The sequence below is a fragment of the Motacilla alba genome, chromosome 1, assembly GCF_015832195.1.
Source record: "Motacilla alba alba isolate MOTALB_02 chromosome 1, Motacilla_alba_V1.0_pri, whole genome shotgun sequence".
Lineage (NCBI taxonomy): Eukaryota > Metazoa > Chordata > Aves > Passeriformes > Motacillidae > Motacilla > Motacilla alba.
In genome coordinates this window covers 8,663,964-8,670,306 of record NC_052016.1, presented here as the reverse complement: position 1 = coordinate 8,670,306, position 6,343 = coordinate 8,663,964, and positions in this window count along the sequence as shown.

Here is a 6,343-nt window from a genome sequence, read left to right as displayed (position 1 = left end):
GCCCGGCCCGGGGGACAGGTACAAACCCCCCCGGAACGGCCCGGCAGCGCCCCTCGGGCTGCCCGCAGCGTCCCGGGTTCCCTCGGGAGGGTAGCGGATGGGGCGCCGCCCTGGGGGTGAGCCGCTGGCTGGGAAGCGTTTCCAGACGGCAATTCCAAAGCCACGAGGAGGGGGATCACAGCCTTCCCTGGCTGCTGCAGCTCCGATTGGATTGCCTGGCCCTGAGCAGGCTCGGAGTGACCGCATCCTGCTGGGCATCCTCATCCTGCAGACCATTCTCATCCTCCTCAGCATCCTCATCCCCCCGAGCATCCTAATCGCGCAGAGCACCCTCATCCTCCTGGGCATCCTCATCCTCCTGGGCATCCTCATCCTCCTGAGCATCCTCATTCTGCTGAGCATCCTCATTCTGCTGAGCATCCTCATCCCCTTGAGCATCCTCATCCTCCTGAGCATCCTCATCCTGCTGGGCATCCTCATCCAACAGGACATCACACCCCACAGGGCATCCCAATCCCACACAGCATCCCACCCTACAGAGCATCCCAATCCCTCACAGCTTGTCCTGGCAGAGGTTGCCATAGTGACAGCAGGCACTGCGGAGGGATGGAATCATGGAATCACAGATGGTTTTGGTTGAAAAAGACCTCAAAGCTTATTTCGTTCCCAACCCCCGCCATGGTAGGGAGACCTTCCACTGTCCCAGGCTGCTCCAAGCCCTGGCCTTGGGCACTGCCAGGGATCCAGGGGCAGCCACAGCTGCTCTGGGCACCCTGTGCCAGGGCCTGCCCACCCCCCCAGCCAGGAATTCCTAATTCCCAATCTCCCATCCAGCCCTGCCCTCTGGCAGTGGGAGCCATTCCCTGTGTCCTATCCCTGCATGCCTTGTCCCCAGTCCCTCTCCAGCTCTTCTGGAGCCCCTTTAGGTCCTGCAAGGGCTCTGAGCTCTCCCTGGAGCCTCCTCCTCTCCAGGTGAGCACCCCCAGCTCTGCCAGCCTGCCTCCAGCCCTGGAGCAGCTCCATGTCCCTCCTGTGCTGTGTCCCCAGGGCTGGGGCAGCTCTGCAGGTGGGGATGGCAGGCTTTGGGAAGATGTGGGGCTGCTTCCCAGCAGGTGTTTGGGGCACCCAAGAGGACAGCAAGGTGTTGAAAAGTGTACATAGGGAGGGAAAAATCCATCCTAAGAGAAAGTGTGGCTCTCACACAAACAAATCCTCTGATGCAGAGGTCTGGCTGGGCGTGGGGAGATAAACCTTTTGATTGGTCTGTTACAGGGAATTACTGGGTGAAGTCAACAGAAGAAAAAGATAAGGAGGTAGAAGGTCACCAGGAGAGAGGATGCTCCTAAATCCTCCCCCTGCTCCTGGTACAGAGAGGAGCCTGGACACTGGGAAAGAGAGGAAACGGGATGCAGTCGTTCCTGCTGGTACATCTGGCAGCACCTGCAGCAGCTCTGGTGCCATCCCGAGCCCACGGGATGAGGAGCACCACATCCCTGCACATTCTGCACAGCTCAGTGCTTTGCATGCTCTTGCTGCTCTTATCTCCTCCCCTGTGTTTTGTTTTCAAGGAGAGAAGGCCAGAGCCCAGGATAACAGCCCACAAAACCCTGGGTTTCCCCCAAAACTGGATGGAAGGTGGAAAATTACCCTTCTCTCTCATGTAAGCGTTCCTGCATGATAATTCCTGTGGAGGACAAAATGGTCTGGTGGAGGACAGGAGTGATTTCCTTCCCAGGAATAGCTGCAGCACAGAGGGTTTGATACTCCCCAGGATCCCACCGGCACTCCCTACATTGGGAAGTGATGATTAGCTCCCAAATGTGAGAAGGCTTTGGGGGTCTGGCTCCAAGGCAGCCCGTGGAGGATGCTCTGAGCAGCTCCAGAGCAGGGCAAGCATGGAAAAAGATTATGCTGCTACAGCTCAGATCCATCTCCCTCGTGGAGATGACAGCTAAGCCCAGTGTGTTCGAGGCTTAATCAGGCTCCAGAAGGATTTTTAAAGCTGATTGCCTTGCTCCAGGGAGGTGGAACCCGTTCCCATGTGGAAGGAGAACTGAGGGAGCAGCAGCACAGCCCAGGGGCAGCAGGCCGGGCTGCCAGGCATGGGAGGGAGCCAGGCTGCCAGGAGAAGGGCTGCCAGGCATGGGAGGGAGCCAGGCTGCCAGGAGAAGGGCTGCCAGGCATGGGAGGGAGCCAGGCTGCTGGCAGCCTCCAGCTCGTGTGCTGGGAGCCGCCAGGGCTGGCGGGGAGCGTGGCAGGGCTCAGCTGGAGGGCACAGCAGCTCCAAGGGCAGCAGGAGTGTCACACGGGGCTGTGGCATTGTCCTGCAGCCAGGGAAACCCCTGCTCTCATTGTCCTGCCAGGGCAAGCACAGGGGCACATTGGGACCTGACCAATGCTAGTCCCAGCCCTAACCTCCCACTGTCCCAGGCTGCTCCAAGCCCCATCCAGCCTGGCCTTGGGCACTGCCAGGGATGGGGCAGCTTCTCTGGGCAAAGGGTTCCTGCTAATCTCTCATCTAAATCAGTTCTCTGTCGGTTTGAGGCAGACTTGTCCTGAACCCTTGTAAAAAGTCTCTCTGACTTTGGTGTAGGTTCCCTTCAGGTGCTGGAAGGCCACAATCGGGTCACCCAGGAGCTTCTCTAGTCTGGGCTGAACCACCTCCATCCTCAGCCTTTCCTCCCAGCAGAAGGGCTCCATCCCCCTGACCATCCTGGTGCTCCTCTGGGCCCTCTCCAGCTCCTCCTGCTGTGTCCCCAGGGCTGGGGCAGCTCTGCAGGTAGGGTCTCACCTGAGCCCAGGGACAGAATCCCCTTTTCCTGCTGCCCACCAGGAGGGCTGAGGCACACATCAGGATCAGCAGCGTGTGTCCCACCCCGTCAGCATCCTCAGGGATCTGTCCCAGAGCCCAAACCCTGTGCCCAGCACTCGGGACCAGCCCCAGCTGGGGAGGAGCCCGGCGGGAGCAGCGTTTCCATGGCAATTGGCCCCTTTTATTCCACATCGTGCAGCCCCAGGAGCTCCGGAGCCATTCCAGCTGCTTCTCCGGGTCCCGCAGAGCCGGGGCTGTGCGGGGTGACCGCCGTGTGCTCCTGCAGCTGCGGGTGGCCGAGCCCCTCAGCGCCGGCTCTGAGGCACGGGTTTTGGTTTACAATTTCATTTTTTTATGTCTCCTGAGCGCCCTGCCTGCTCTCCCTGGCGGTGGCACAGCAGCTCGCAGCTTTCCCTTCCCTCCCGGAGCCGCGCATCGCCGGGAGGGCGGCGCGGTGCTCGGGCAGGCAGCGAGGGCATCCCCGGCGAGCTGGGCAGGGCACCGCTGCCCTTTCGGGCTGGAATGCTCGGCTTTCAGCAGATCTGGGGCACAGCAGGAGAAGGGCTTCGTCCTGCAGGCAGAGCACGGACACAGAGCACGGGCTGGCAGGTGGGAGGGATGCGGCAGGGAATACTGGAATTAGGAAATGTTTTTTTAAGTTCTGCAGCTGCCCCTGGCTCGATGCTTCATGATGTCAGCCTCGGGAAGGCCTGATCCCACGGGCAGCATGTGGGATTTGCGGGCAGCTCCGACGAGGGAAGAGAGGAGAATGTTGACTCCGTGTTTCAGAAGGTTGATTTATTATGTTATATATTATATTAAAAATGCTATATTAAAACTACACTAAAAGAATAGAGAGAAAGGACTCATCAGAAGGCTGGAACGGAATAGAAAGGAATGATAACAAAATCTTGTGACTCTCAGAGAGTCTGACGCAGCTGGATCTTTGATTGGTCATTAATTAGGAACACCTCCCATGGACCAATCCAGGATGCACCCGTTGCATTCCACAGCAGCAGAGAGTTATTGTTCGCATTTCTTTCCTGAGGCTCCTCAGCTTCTCAGGAGAAGAAAATCCTGGCAAAAGGATTTTCATAAAAATGTCATGGTGACAGCAGCACGCTCCTCAGCTTCCTCAGGAGCGCAGCACTCCAAACAAGCTCCACAAGCAGTGTGTACCCTCAGCTCAGAGCTGCTGGAACACCTCTGCTCTGGTCCCACAAAGGGAGGGCAGAAGCAGCTCCCTTCACCATTCCCAGATCCTCAGGATGTTTGGACTCCCAAAATCAGCTTTCCCCATCGTGACCCCTCTGTCCCTGCGCAGCAGCCCAGGGGGCGTGAGCCTGGCTCAGCCCAGCTGAGGGGAGAGCAGCCCTTGCCTGGCCAGCACACGCCCCACGGGGCTCTGCCAGCCCTCCTGGAGGAGCAGCAGCCTGGAGCACAGCTTCCCCCTGCTCAGCCAGGCCGTGCCACCCCTCCCCAGCCAGCGGCAGCCCAGCTGGCAGCCCATGTTCCCTGAGCTGCTATCATTGCACCTCGTGCCTTCCTTATCAGCATCAAAGCAGCCCCAGAACAGGCTCCTGAGATTCCCAATGCCCCAACAATCCAGCCATTGATCCGCTAAGCCAAGGTCAGCCCAGCTTCCCACACGCTTCCATGTCCTTTTCCAGGCCCCAGACAGCTTCTCACCCGTGATCCACTGCTGTGTGCCAACACAAAAATCTCCAGTAGCTCGGCCTCCCAGGAGCCTTAATTTTTTTTCCTAGCTGCACTGCTTAAACCCCAAATGTAGCCAGCTAGAATTTGCTCAGCTGGATGTAGGGATTCAGCCCAGACCAGCACACTCCCAGCCCTTCTCTCTGCATGCTGAGAGCATCTCCTTGCTGCTAACCAAAGCTCTGTGAGCGTGACCAGAAGCCCATCAGCTCTGAGGAAGAATCTCTGAGCTCTGGCATCAGCATCTAAAGAGTTCCAAAATCCTTCCCTGAAGCAAACCCATCTCAGGGGGCCCCCAAATCCATCCTTCCCTCACACATCCCTGTTTCCCCAGCCCTCGGAGCAGCCCAGCACACTGTGCTGCTGAGCAGGTTTGTCAGGCTGCCCCAGCCCATGGGGACACCAGCCAGGCTGGAGCCGGGGAGCCATGGGGACAAGGACACACAGAGCTCCCGCGGGTACAAGTCGCTGGCCTTGCCCCAGGGGTGCCGGGGTGACCCGGGCGTGCGACACCGGGACCCTGAGGCAGCTGCCACAAGGTGGCACTGGCATCTTGTCACCCAGCCTGGCGGCATCTGGGACGTTCCCCAGCCCAGCCCTGCCCTGCCCTGCCGCAGGCTCTGCTCCCAGTTTACCGAATTTTTTCTCCACTGGATGGGCAGTGGAGCTGCCAATGGATGGCAGATCGGGTGGGTAACCACTGCTGCAGGAGCTGTGTCTTGCAGGAGGGATTTCCACCCTCAGAATCTTCCGGATTAGGGATGAACAGCATTTTTTTTATTTTCTCCCCCAAATTTTTATGAGTATCTTTTAACAGGGTTTTCCCCCTTGGGTCACAGCATCAGAAGAGATTACGAAGTCACCAGATGCATCCTTCTCTCCCAGAAGTGGGAAAAGCAAGAATTCCACCTCACTGGGGGGGTTTTGGGGTACCACGCTCACCATCCAGCCCCCATCCCTTGGTCCCACATCCTGGCCCTGGCTGCTCCACGGCTCATCCCGCTGGTGTTGGAGGAGGACAAACCCAGGCAGGTGGAGGAAAAGGAGCAGCACAGCGTGTGTCTCTGTGCCTCCTGGCCCAATTCCCCTGGTTTATTTGCAGATAAAGGTTTGTTTTCCTTTCCCAGCGCTGCAGGTGCCGGATAAACAGACCGAAGCCTCGGGAACCACTTCCCGCTCGGGCCGGGTGCCTGAGGACACCTGCACCCAGGAATCCCACTGGGACCAGCCCCAGAACGGGCTCCCCATTCCCCCCGGCTCCAGGATTTGTGCCCAAGCCCAGGGCAAACTAGGCCTGGCCACTGGGCTGCTGCCGCCGTGCCAAGGTTTGCAGCCCTACCCCACACACACTCACGTCCACTGTTATTTCTTGGATTAGGGTTTGGCGTCACAGCTCGGGCTCAGGATTGCAACTGTGCTTGACCTTGGAATGCAGGCGGAAAGGCCCCCGTGCGCCAGCTAATCTAGCTGCAATTAAAGGCGTTCATTATGCCATTATGAACAGGTTAGGGCGTGCGAGGCACTGGCGCTGCCCCACCGCCTGTTTTGAAGGACAAGGACATTTACTGCCCTGGACACCGGCCACCCCACAGGCCAGGTCCAAACCCGGCCAGCTCCACCGCAGAGCCAAAGCCAAGGAGCCCAGCAGGACCCCAGAATATCCCTTTCCCACCCCCCGCTGCACCCTCACCCCGTGGAAAACGCATTTGGGACCTGCGGTACAAAAGGCCAAAGCTGCAGCTGACAGCAGGAAGGAAGCAGGAAAGACTCCGGCATCGCCATCCGGAGCCCGGAGAGGCCTTGGGAGATGCCTGG